This window comes from Python bivittatus, unplaced genomic scaffold, assembly GCF_059951505.1.
Source record: "Python bivittatus isolate LINGU-HERP-01145 unplaced genomic scaffold, Pbiv_v1 ctg000850_np1212, whole genome shotgun sequence".
Lineage (NCBI taxonomy): Eukaryota > Metazoa > Chordata > Lepidosauria > Squamata > Pythonidae > Python > Python bivittatus.
The window spans coordinates 22,938,664-22,952,025 of record NW_028277112.1 but is presented as its reverse complement, the minus strand read 5'-3'; the positions used below and the strand labels follow the sequence as shown (position 1 = coordinate 22,952,025).

The 13,362-nt window shown below is 36.0% G+C and overlaps 1 protein-coding gene across 5 annotated transcripts in view; it reads left to right on the top strand.

The window, feature by feature from the left end:
- Positions 1 to 13,362, top strand: part of SEMA6A (semaphorin 6A) — a 169,905-nt gene that overhangs the window by 66,042 nt on the left and 90,501 nt on the right. The gene's annotated exons all lie outside the window — the stretch shown is intronic.

Below are 13,362 nucleotides of genomic sequence, written 5' to 3'. Positions count from 1 at the left end.
ATTTGCATTTATTTATTATATTCATTTTAATGGAAGTCTACAGAAATCTTTTAAAACAAAAAGATCCTTAAAATCAAGGGATATCACATGTCTCCAATTTGGCTTGAAAAGTACTATTTTTAAAAATGTTCGAATCATGTTAAAATTTTGGCTGTAATCTAGTGGTATATTATGAGCCAGACCTCTGTGCAAATTCTTCATTTCTCATAGATTTGGCTCCTAGAAAGTCTCTCCCTCTCCTAAGCCTCCAAAACTTCCTTCCTTTAAAAAGATACCAGATGAACTTGCAAAAATATGCAAAGGTCAGCTCTCCTTGAACCTGGAATGGAGATAGATATTTTTAAAAAACTTTGGAGTAGTTTATTAGAGAGTGTTTATCAATTTATTAAATGGAATTAAATATTTATGGCATTAGCGGTCCTTGTTTTGAAAACTGTTTTTTTCCTATTCTTGTATATGTTGATGATTCATTGTGTTATGCAGTAGAAAACAGAAAAATACTAGTTTGTCATAGGTTCCTGGCAATGAAAAGAAAGTCTGAATTAAACCATGGTGGTCCCTAGCTGAGACTCCATGATTACAGAAAGAAATGCAAATCTGCTGATGGAACCATAAGAAGAGAGGAAGAAGGTCTGCGCTGTGCATCTGGGAGAAGTTGGCCTAAATCATAACACATTGTAAAGAAATTATAATTAGAAAATGTTACCATGTTTTCTGCAGGCATGCGAAAGTATTGATTGATCTTCTGAAACTTAATTAGTAGAATTGAGCAATGTGGTTCTAAAACGCATAACAAGTTTCATTGTTCCTGCTTTTCCCTTATTTAAAACAAACAATTCCTCCCATAATGTTATACTTTATCTTTGACATAGGTATACAAATACATCTATATTTGTATTTTTAAAAAATGCATGTGGTAAAGGAGAGTATAGAAAGTCATTTCAGTAGCACAAATATTTCCCAGGCAATTATAGCATTGAAAAACATCACTATTTTGACCAGTAGTCTGTCTATTTTATATAAAGATGCTGCAATGAAACAGCCAACTGTATATATTTTTTTTCTCTTGTCACAAACAACACTTACTGCTGCATTTGGTGCTTAGTCCCACTGAAAAACTAGACAAACTTGTGGAACCCCACAAGTAATCAGTAGACTTACTTTTATCTCTTTAATGAAGAAGCATTTCTTCTTTTTCCCCCAGAATTATACAGGCATCTTAATAATGGTTGTATAGTAGAAGAGCATATATGTAGCTCATGATTGAACTGTGGAGTCCTTGGTGCTCTCTGAGCTTGGTTGTTTGCTTGCAGACATTTCATTTCCCTGACAAGGTAACATCATCAGTGCTAGTGGGTGTGGGGTTTGCTTGCATCCCCACACCCACGAACACTGATGATGTTACCTAGTCAGGTAATGAAATGTCTGCAAGCAAACAACCAAGCTCAGAGAGCACCAAGGACTCCATGGTTATATAGCCTGTTTCAGAGTTGGATTTTGTCATTATAAGTGTCTCTCCTGTTAAGTGAAAGAAATGGATAGCTTTTGCTCTAGCATCAGACATTGTAATTCCTTTTCCAGGAAAAAAATGTAACTGCTTCTGGCAACAATTCATTTATGCTTACATATAGTTTGTTGCTGGACTTGTTGTAGTAAGCACCCATGGGCTTAGTACACAGTGATGGCCCTAAACATTTGTTTCCTACAGCCATTTGTGAATAGTCTTTTCAACAGAGTACTGGTTACAGTTGTTCAAATCTTCAGAGTGATGTTCTCTGGTCAATACTGTTCTTGAATCACACAACTTACACATTAAGTGTACCTCTTTAAAGAAAGCAAAGGCCTAACACAACTCTTCTCATCTTTATATCCTTCCATTATAAAGAATGGTTGATAAATCCTTCTCAGTAGCAGCATTCATGAAAGTCTAAAGAATAGGAAGATTTTATTATATTTCTGATGGTGATGGTGGAGTGATCCATCGTATGCCATTCTGACAGTCTTATCTTAGTTTCTAGTTCCAGACACTCAATATGCAAAATATAAGATATACCTTATGCTCATCACAGTATTTTTGGAATCAAGATAAATTATTGTGATATCTTTGTAAACTGTGTTTACCGTGGATCGCATCACAAGTAAATGTGATGACCAGATGTCTCATGCAATGTGCTGAACGTAAAATTAAGATTCTGTTTAAATAATGTTTAAGTAAATATTATGGGGTGGGTGTTTGCATTTCAGGAAACATGTATCTTTTCTAGTATATTTGAAGAACTGACTCTAAGTGTGGACAGAGACATTTGGCCTTATATTAAAATTAAACTTCCAAATACAATCCAACATGCAGATTGTAAACTATATGGTTTGCAGTCTTGTTCAAACCACCTGCTGAGGTTGTCCTGGAAGATTGATAACCCCCAATTTCCACAATGTATGTATCATGGAGGTTTATGGGTGCTCCACCTCAGTAGCAATTCCTATTCTTTGAAATAGCCACCTGCTCAAAGTGAGATTGGCCCTCACAATGCTGGCCTTCATTATTAAAAACAGAGTTGTTTCAGAGAGCTTTCGGTTATTGATGATGTCTAAATTTATTGCAATTACAACCCTGTTCTTAATGATATTGTGGTTATTTATTTTAATTTGTACCATAGATTGATTGATTGATTACTGTTGCTGTGAACTGCTGAGGATGTTTGGATTACAGCAGGTAAAAATGTCTCATAAAGCTCAATTTTTTGTAGTTTTGTTTTGAAAACTATATGCATACTTAAGAGATAATATATTTCCCATTAAAAGCTCTGAAATGAATCCCTGCATGGAGAATGAGAGGCTGGAGGTAATGCAGTAATCTATCTAAATCATGGGGAATGAGAGGATGCAATGATAGGAATGCTTTAGTTGGATTTCTACAGAGCCAAGGCAGATGGATAGATAATTGATTGAGTTGTGAGAAAGGCATGGAGATAGAGTGGAGGTGACACTGCAGGTATGTAATTTTGGTTGGAAGCCTAAGGCCTCATGAGGTTTTGCTTTGGATTAGCATATTCTGTGAACCCATCTGGTTTTTCGTTTGTTTTGTTGTAAACCATGGTTTTGGGCTTACTGTAATGTGTGAATCAAGCAAGTTGAGGTTAATTCAACAAACTCATGTTTGGGCCAAAGGGTGAACCCCTCACTGGGCTTTTTTGCATAATCTGTTAACTGTGGGTGGCAGCAGTTCAGCTTTCACACTGAGAGTATGTGAATGGATGATGTCACCCTCAGGTTACCCCATCCTGGCACAGAAGCAGCCTGGAGTTGTACTTTCCTGCTCCACTTCAGAGTAGTGTTTTCTGGTTTGCACCAGCACAAGTTTGGCTATGCAGTTTCTTTGCTGCACTTTAATTCAGTCAAACAGTGTCTGTGCTCCTATTAATAATTATATGGAGTGCTGGCGTGCCCCCTCCCCTTTAGTCACTGGTTGCTACCCTTCAAAGCTTTTTTAGTTTATGTGCATCCACATAAAGTCTGAACCCCACTGTGGTTTCTGATGTGGGTCATAGGCATTTCATGGGGTCTTCCGTATCTCCAGTAACCAATGTTCTATATTCTATCTAGTTAGAGAGGACCAGAGAATCAATGGACCATTTTGGAGAAGTGACCAATTTAGAACCACAAATTTCACACTGTTCTTCAGAATAAGGAAGTTGGAAAGTGATTTAAGAAATCTGGATCCAAAGTAATATCATGATGACAGTAGAAGTTAGGGAATGTTATGAGGGTCAGAATAAAGTATATATGCTGCAGATGATAAAGTTAGAAATCAACAGCTTTCAAATCTCATATTTCCCTTTTGGTAGAAACTGAAAAGTGAGGCCCAAACATTAAAATAAATGCAGTTCACAGATCTGCAGCTGATAGCGGCGCTTGGAAATAGCTGGCATATGGCTACTCTGTTTTATTCAGCACTTCTGGTTCTGTATACTGAATAATGAATGCTAAAAACAGCAGAATAAGGAAACTCAACAGTTGCTGTTTTTTGTTTCCAGATATTTCACAGAGTGAGGCCTTATTGTGGTTAATATAAACTTCTGGCTGTAAGAGAAGATATGTCAGCTGAACAATTTCAGACAATAATTTCATAGTTAAGTTCTGATCCATTTACATTTATCTCCGCAATACCACTTGCAATTTATTGTGGTAAAATCAAATCCCCTCTAGGGCTATGAAATCATAATAGTGATGTGATTGGTCATACATCTGAAATTCAGCTGTCTGTTTATCTCCAGTAAGGCAGAAGAAGTATAGCTAAGAATTCTATATTCATAGCCTAGTATAATTACTAGAAGAGGCCAAGGCTCAATGGTGAAGAAGGAGCTTCTCCTGTGATCTCTTGTAACACTAGTTGGGAATTTGAGACAGCATGGATACTTCACTACCATACATGTATTTATTTTTATTTTATTTTATTATTAAATTTGTCCCCCGCCCATCTCCCCCCAATGGGGGGCTCTGGGTGGCTCACAACACATTAAAACAATAAATAAATATACAATTAAAACCTATTGTCCCAAAGGTTCATGTATGCTTTCATCCTACAGGTCATGGCATTTTCCTGTTTGACAACCTATCATGTACCTGAAGAACGCTTTCATAACCTGTTTCAGCCATCTTTTCTCCAAACCTAATGCATAATAACCTTCATTGCTTGTGTTGGTATTCTCTGTCTCTGTCTCTGTCTCTCTCTCTTTTTTTTTTCATTTAGTTTTGAAGATATCCAAAGTTCTTTTTTGTTATTCGCCAACCTCAGCTTTTTCTCAGTTTTAGCTTTATAGTATCTCTATAAATCCAAGTTACTCTTAGATAATCTTCCTTGATGATTCCTTTTTCCACTTCTTATCTGCCTTCTTTTTGTCATTCAGGTCTTCGCTACTCTTTTTGTGCAGCCACTCCTGTTGTATTCTTTTTTTTTCTTTGTTGGAATTGTTTGGAATTCTGTTTTTAGTACTTGTTTTCCACATCAGCTTCTCCTACAGTTGAATGCTACTTAATATTGCTCTGTATTTATTACAGTCTTGTCTTCAATCAACTCTTCTACTTAGTTTAGTAATTTTTTTATTGATTAGAATCAAGTCAAGAAAATCTGATGCCCTTGCCCCTTCCTCCATCTCCGAAGGAGGCAGTTGTCAGCAAGAGCTTTTGTGGTGGTTCTTCTCCTTTCTGAGTGTGCAGTTCCAGTTGGACATAGTGAGGAGAAAGAGATTAAATGTTTGGCAGAGTTCGTCTACTGAAGTATTTTAGGGCAATTAAATACTCTCAAACATACAGTTTCTCTAGAGGTGACATCTTGCCAGTGGATCTCAGGGAAGTGGACAGGGACTTCTGTAAGGCCAGCTTTGCCACCTGTGGAGTTTATCTCTGTTGTACCTGGCTTGTGAAAGCTGACAGATATAGGGAGAAAAGGAGGTCAAGCTGCAGTGAACTTTTCTTTGCAGGAGGGGTGATGCCATCTAAAGAGGTGGTGGTGTACCCTCTGCTCAAGATAAAATCCCTCAACTCAGCTGTTTGAAATAATTAATGTCTCTAGCCTCATCTTTTGGGGGAAGGTTGTTGAGAAGGTGGAGGATAGCAACTGGGCTCTGGATAAAGTGGATTATCTAGATTCTTTGTAGTCTGGATATTAGGACACTGGTTGCTGTTGTAGATGATTTGTGGTGGATAGAGGGAAATGGGACTGTTCTGCTGAGCCCCTGAGCAGCCTTCTGTACCATCTATCATAGGATCCTTCTGGATTGTCTCAAAGATTGGAATTGGAGAGCACTGCGCTGCAGTGGTTCTTCTCCTTTCTGAGTGGGCAGTTCCAGGAGGAGAACTTAATCCAGGAGATAAAACCTTTAGTACTTCCTTGTAGTGCACTCAAGCACTCAATACTTTCCCCATTTACAAGAAACCACTGGGGGAAGTCATTCATCAGCATAGGGTGAGATACCATCAGTATGCTGATAATACCAAGCTTTATATATCCAGCCTATCAGGAGAGGCAGCTCTAGTGCTGGGAGACACTTGAAACTGAGCAACAAAAAACCTTTACTTGGCAACACAGTTTCAGGACATTTTGTGAGAATAGATGGGTAGAAATTAAAGGGAGATATGGAACTGCTATGCTTTCCAGAAGTCTCTCATTTCTGTTTATACCTCTGTTATTTTGCTGCTGAATTTCAGTGGCACAATAACAGAGTGCTGACAGACAGCATATAGCCCATGGGTTGCATTAACTGGCACTTAGACTAAGGCCAAGCCAAGTCCCAGCAGATCAAATCTTAGGAAGCTACTTTTTAAAGAGGATAGATTTAGGCCATATGATTCTGGAAAGTCATGGCCAGCAATGAAACAATATTTGAGTATGTCAGAATAAGTATAGCCCAACATGAACGCTCACCCTGTAATAAAGCAATATTTTGCATATTGTTTTCAGAAGTAGACAATTTGGAGCCCTCCAAATGTGCTATACTGAAATTCTCATAGGTCTCAATTACCATAGTCCATTTTTAGGATGATCGGAGATGCAGCCCAAAACATCAAGTTGCATATCTCTAGATAACATGCATGTTACTTCTTAGATTAACTGGAGCATCAGCTTTTTAAGAATTAAGAGAGTAGTGAACAACAGTGCTCTTTTTTTTTAATGTATTCTGGCCTTTATTTCTGCTTCCATTGTATCTTTGTACATGTGTGGTATATCCAGCGATCATACATGCAATGAATGGTCACAAAATAAAGGATTTAGCACTGATTTAAGTTAAGAATCTTCTGCTACTATTTTCATTGGATTGTTTACTGTTTTCACCGTTGCCATGAGTTGCTCCTAAAGATACTAGTTTATCCTTAGGGGAAATACTATGCTAGGATTGATTTTGCTTTATTTAGAAAATGTACCTTATCAGTATGGAAGCAGCATAAGGGACAAATTAACTATTTTATTTCCAGAAAAAAATAATTCAAATTCCTCACAAAGTGGAGTGTCAAAACAACCTGGGATTTGCTAGTAATACAGTATGTTTATATCTGCATAAATGTGACTTCAGTAATTATAAAGATATTTCAGCCTCTGATATTTAATTCCTCTAACCCAAAAACTAAATCATAGTGGTGCGTGCATGGTTAATACAGATTAAACTAAAAAGAAATTGTCAAAACTGGAGCAGAAGTTATCTTTGCAAGAATAGAGATAGCACTCCAGATAATCACTGTAGGAATATGACACAGCTTTAAAAGCTATAGTATCATTCCTATAATAGGAAATGACTTATCGCTGACAACTACCTACCAAATAGAACCAAAGTTACTAAGGACTTTGGACTATTGATTCTGGCCACAACCTTTTAGAGCTTCCAGCTGTAGTGCCAATGAATGAACAATGCTAATGGAGAAATGGCATCAGTGACTTGATAGAAAAGCTATGGAGTAGCTATCTTAAAATAAAATAATAGGCAGGCTTTTTCAGTTATCTGAATTTCTGTTGTTATGATGCTGATGGGATAAGTTGTCATACTATCTTAAATTTTAGTTTAAAATGACTTTGTTAACAATCATAGGAAGGCCTATTATCCTTTACATTCACTGTCTACAGCTGTTATTGTTCCAAGAAACTATTAAGGATAGCACATAGCCTGCATATTTCACGATTGGAACAGGGAGTTAAGAATTGGATGATCAGACCCTGTGTATCTCTCCAACTAAAATAGCTAATGAGGAGATCTTAGGACTGAGTATGCTTCAAAAAGGATGCAGAAGTGATGTAGAATTCATACAAGCACAACATCTCTCTGCTGTTCATTAAAGCAACTCGTCTTTTTTCAGTCTTTCTCACAAATCCCCCCAAAAGAAGCTTCTGCTTTAAGATGTCGACTCCTTAAAGTTAATGTGACTTGTACCTGAACATTCAAAGAAGGCTTCATAGTCCAAAACACTTACCACATGATGGCTTTTCAACATAAAAGTCACATCTAAGTCCCTTGCTTCAATCTACCTTTTCACTTCCTAAATCATAATTTGACCATTGTGTGTGACCAAATACATTATGGATTGCATGCTGAGTTGTGGTTTACTTAGCCTTGATTTGTTACATAAGCCACAATTGGCCCAGTCCATATATCATACTAAGTCATAAATCATGTTATACAAATCACATTGGTTAGGTTTATATAACATGACAAACGCTGTAAGCCAAACATGGGCTGGATGTGTGAGTCTCGTCAATGCCAGCATTGAGATATCATGGACTATTCAGAGGCCAAAACATTGTTTAAGTGAACATTTGCTTTAAAGGAAATGCATGTTTCATACTCAGCAAAAATATGAAACCAGCTCTGTAAACACTATTAGTAAGATCTAGTTTTTAAACAAAGCTGTAATGTTTCTTATCAAGAATTTAGAGAATACAATGATGAGCACTGCCATTAACTAAACTCACCAGGCAATACTTAAACAAATCTAAAGAATCAGCCCCAAAGTATGCCAAGAAGCCATTACATTTTGTTGATCTGGTTAGGTTTTTGGAATCCCATATATACCATTCCATCACATCATGCAAAGGAACATTCTGATAGTCATAACTATTCAGCTGTCCCTGCACCTGTCTAAATACTCCTTTTGCACAGATGATAACTGAATTACAAATTTATCTAGAAGGATATGGTTGTCTCTGATCTATCTCCAACAGCTGGATATGTTTTTTGTTTTTTTTATTTTTTCCCAGTCTCCCATACCAACCTCTCTAATGAAAGTACATTTATGGACAAAAGGACTTATGTTTTAAAATAAACGTTAGATCTAGAATGGTTTAGACTACAGCAAATTGTAGAAATTATACTCTCTCAAAGCATTAGAACTTGACCACATCCAGTGAAATTGCTCAGAAATGGGCTTAGAAAAAATAAATAAGTTCTTTTTTCATGCAACACATACATTACCACATACAGCTTACAGTACTGTTAAAAGATGTATGATTCTAGCTCAGAAGTATAATAATTACAGTAAAAGAAGATAGCCCTATCAATTGATAATAATTGTGATAAAAAGTGAGTCTTTATTTTCAGACCAACCTCTTATGAAAATGCTAAGGACTATCCACATTTTGTTTGCTTCAAGAGGAAGATACAGAATAAATCTGCAAAATATTTTATTAATGTTTGTCTTAGCATTAGGAAGCTGACATCCTAAACATACAGTGCAATCCTATACCTGGTTATGTAGAAATAAATCCCAAGGCAGTTATTATAAGAAAATATGCTTTAGGATTGCAACCTTTCTCCAAAACCCTATGTATATTGATTCAGAAATAAGGTTCATTTAAAACTCTATGTGTTTTGTGAATAAACAAGTATGAGATTGTAATGCACATTCATTAAAAGATTTTCTGTGTCTGGAAATTGCTTTTTTAAAATAAAAAATAGGTAAAAGAAATTATTTTTAAATGTACATTTAAAATAATAACTAGCTTGTACAATCTATCAGACATATTTGCAAAGAAATTATTTAATAACACTTGAAAATTACTGTTTGACCTTTATCTGAGTTTTCTGCCAGGTGGGGGGACATTTAATTGGAAACAGGTTTTGTCATAGATCCAGCTATGATGAGGATTTTTCAAAACAGTTTTTCTTCCTTAAAATAAAAACGTGTAAATGTCAATAAAAGCCTTGCTTGAGCATCCTCAAAGCCTAATATTACTTTTTTGTTACCACAATATATATTGCTTAGTCTGAAATATATTATCTGTCTAGTTCTCTGTGCATTTGTATTATTTCCATCACTAGTTTCTTCCTATTTAAGCACATAAAGAAAAGTATTAAAACTGTGAGAGTCACAATGATTGATTTGGAATAGAAGCATTAAATTGCTTTGACTTTCCAAAACACAATATATTTGAACAATGTACTAAAAGACCAAATAACTTGTCCAAAGTCTTCAGCACTTCTCCACTGGATTTTATAGTGCTGGTTTTTAGAACAGTAACAAAATGTCATGTTAATCTTTTTGTGGAAAATTCTTGTGCTTATAGGAACTGGAAATTTATACCCAAGCTATTTCCAAAAGAATCCATAGGAAGTTGCTATATATCTTGAAGGCAAATATAAGGATACACTTGATAGTGATATACATTACCAACTCTCTTTGCTCTTCTGACTGAGTTGGATTAGGAATAATAGATTGGAACCATGCCATGTCAAATATGGATTTGGGAAAATAATAGAATAGTGACATATGGAGAATAGAAGTAAACTCTTGCAGCATCTTATAGGATAGTGATTTTATTTCCAGATTCACTATTGTGAACCACAGTCCACCATGAGGTAATATATTCTTGAGAGAGGAGTATTATATATACACTGTGCTGGAATGTCTAGCAGGCCCTAGGAATACAGGGAGGAAACGAGTGTTGCAAAGGGGAGATCTCAGCCAGAGGAGGGAGAAGCATGAGAAAGAGACTCTGCTAGGTATAAGTTGAGCTGGGGAATGGTTTTGACAGGCTTTCAGCTAGCAATAACAATCTTTTCAAAAGTCTATTCTTGTTTCCTGCATTTATCTGTCTTGAAGGGCTTGGTATACATACAGGTGTTTTAAGGGTGAAACAGAAAGGGGAATGCTAGAAAGAAAGGCAGAGTTGCATATAAATACTGACAGTAAATAAATGAAGAAATTGTATAATGCTTGAAATAGTTTAACGTAAATGATTCCAGAAACAGGATAAGCTAGATGATGGTGATGATGACAACGACGACGACGATGACGATGACATTTTCCATTCAAGATTGTCTTTACCATGTTTACCTAGAACAATACAGAAAGTCCAGCAAGGAAGAAGTAGTCTGCATCATACAGCAGATTTTTTTCCCCCAGTCCAACAGGACATTGGAAATAAATTAGAATTCTCTGAAAACTGAACAGAATGGGACCAAATTTCATATGACAAAAGGAAGCAGCAAAAGAAAGGCTGAATTTGAGCCATTGTAAGGGTTTAGAAAGAATTCTAGAAGTCATGCTCTGTATGGTTTCCCTAATTTATTCTTTCCAACTCAGCCAAATGCTTGGAAGAAGTTATGTAAGGAGGCCTAGGACTCTGTCTGACCATTTATCTGTCAGCAGGATAGCCCTCCAAAATCAAAATGATTTTGGAGGGCTATCCTGGAAGAAGCCAGCAGGGCGGGGGGGGGGGTCAAGTCTGAAAATGAGCCTAAAACTGAGGACTGCACAGAAAATAATTCCCTCAATATGGAAAAGGGTTTTGGCCAGTGATTTGGAATGCTTCCAACAGTTCCATTCTTAAGCCCTCTTCCATCCCGATAATGTGTCTCAGAATCAACCTGCTATTAAGGGATTCAAAACAATTCCAGAAGCCATGTTCTGCATGCTTGCTCTACCTTATTTTTTTAAGAGTTAAAGTACCTTCATACTTCTCCTAAGCATGTAGTTAGGTAGCTCATGGGCTGACAAAATCAACATAAAGTACTTGTCCTTCTCTCTGGAGGCTCCCTATATCCCATGTTAATAGGAATTAATAGTCATTAATAGTCAGCTTAATCTTGTGAGTGAAAATGTTTATAATTAAAACATCAGTGAGTTGATTCATTTTCTTTGGATAAACATCCTTCTTTCTATTCGCTTTCCAGAAGAGTATGATATTTGTCCAAAGGGAGAAAAAATTGAAAAGCTTTTTTTAAAAAAATTGTTACTCTAAAATGTGTTCACAGAAGTCACCCCAAAAAAAGTTTAAACTATATAAGTGTGATATTTCGTATTTGCTTTTATTTCTTAATTTCTTAAATGAACTTTTTATGCAAAAGCAAGCTATTGTTTCTTAGGACATAAAGAGTTTAAATAAATATAGTGTGATTATTGTTCTAATATTTAATAGGTCACTTATTCTATAGAGTCCCACTGTCTCTGCTGTGCTCCTATGAGTATGAACACTCTTGTGATCCTTTTATTCTGAAACTTTACTACACTTGTAATGGAAGAAAAATAGTTTGATAAATGAGCAAAAGCATACGTGAACTGTAGTGAGATCTCAAGCATAATCCAACTTCAGTGGGGTGGAATTACTGCTAGCAATATTTTTCCCATGCTTAAATAAATAGTGTAAAGCATTTTGAACTGTAGCTTGAGCTGGAGGTCTGCTCCCCCTTTCTGAACAGGGGTTTGGAGGGCACTATTTATGCAACTGCCAACTTATATATATATAAATAAGACTTTCTACTCATGTTGATAGACATCTTCCTTCCCCAACCCAGAACCTTCTAGGTCTGCTGGACTTTAATCAGTTTGGGACATTAGGTTAGGAAAGCTGAAAATGTATGAGCTGTGAAGCAGGAGTCTGCTGATGTAATGTCAAAACTGAAAAGTTGCTTATGAGTTATTCCCAGTATGTGTAGAGCTACAAATCTAGGCTGCAAAAACCAAGACATCAACTAGTTGACAGCAAAGAAATCCACAAAACTATAACTTCTTGTTGCCCTCTTGTGATTATCTGGATTTTTGCAGTCCAGATTTTGTAGTTCTAAGTATAAAGGTAATTTATTTTAATTACGTGCAAAGAATGGGTGACTCTTGTGCATGTTTAAGTTGCTTAAATTCATTTCTTGTGATTGTTCACACAGCTGCTTTCCTCTGGTGTGAACATACATGACTTTAAAAATATGTGTTCCCACTCACATATCTCCTTTACATGCATTCCTAGATTGGTAATTTTAAAACTGTCTATGGTTAAACATAAGCAATTAAAAGTAATATAATTTCCCTTGCATAATTTAAGATTCTTCACAGAGTATTAAGAAATATCCAACTCTTCTCCTTGACTATATAAGGTGTTTTAATTTAAAAGTATATACCTGAATCACAGAATTAATCACTGTTTATAACTGGACAAATAAGCCAATATTGGCTGTGAAATTTCATTCTGAAATAAGGCAGAGTTTATTAATGCTTGTTTTGACACAAGGAAAGGACACATGTGTATTAATATTAGATAGAGTTTCAAAGGGACAAGCTAGCAATTTATATGTGCCAAATGGACTTTCTCAAACTTAGTTAGAAAGCTTTAATTTTCTTTCCATAAATCTGGAATGACAGGCAAGCACAAACTAAAACAACTTTCTTGAAAAAAATAAAAATTTCCTTAAAATTTTAAAATTCTGGAAAATAATGAAAACTGAACAGAATGGGACTAAAAACCCCTCCCATACTGATTTATCCTATTGGTTCAGCGCCCCCATGAAGTTTGCCGAGGCACATAAACCTCTGTATAGTATCACTTTAGACATGAGAATTTGTGTAACAAAGCACTCCCTGTATTTTTTTATTAAGTAAATTAATTAA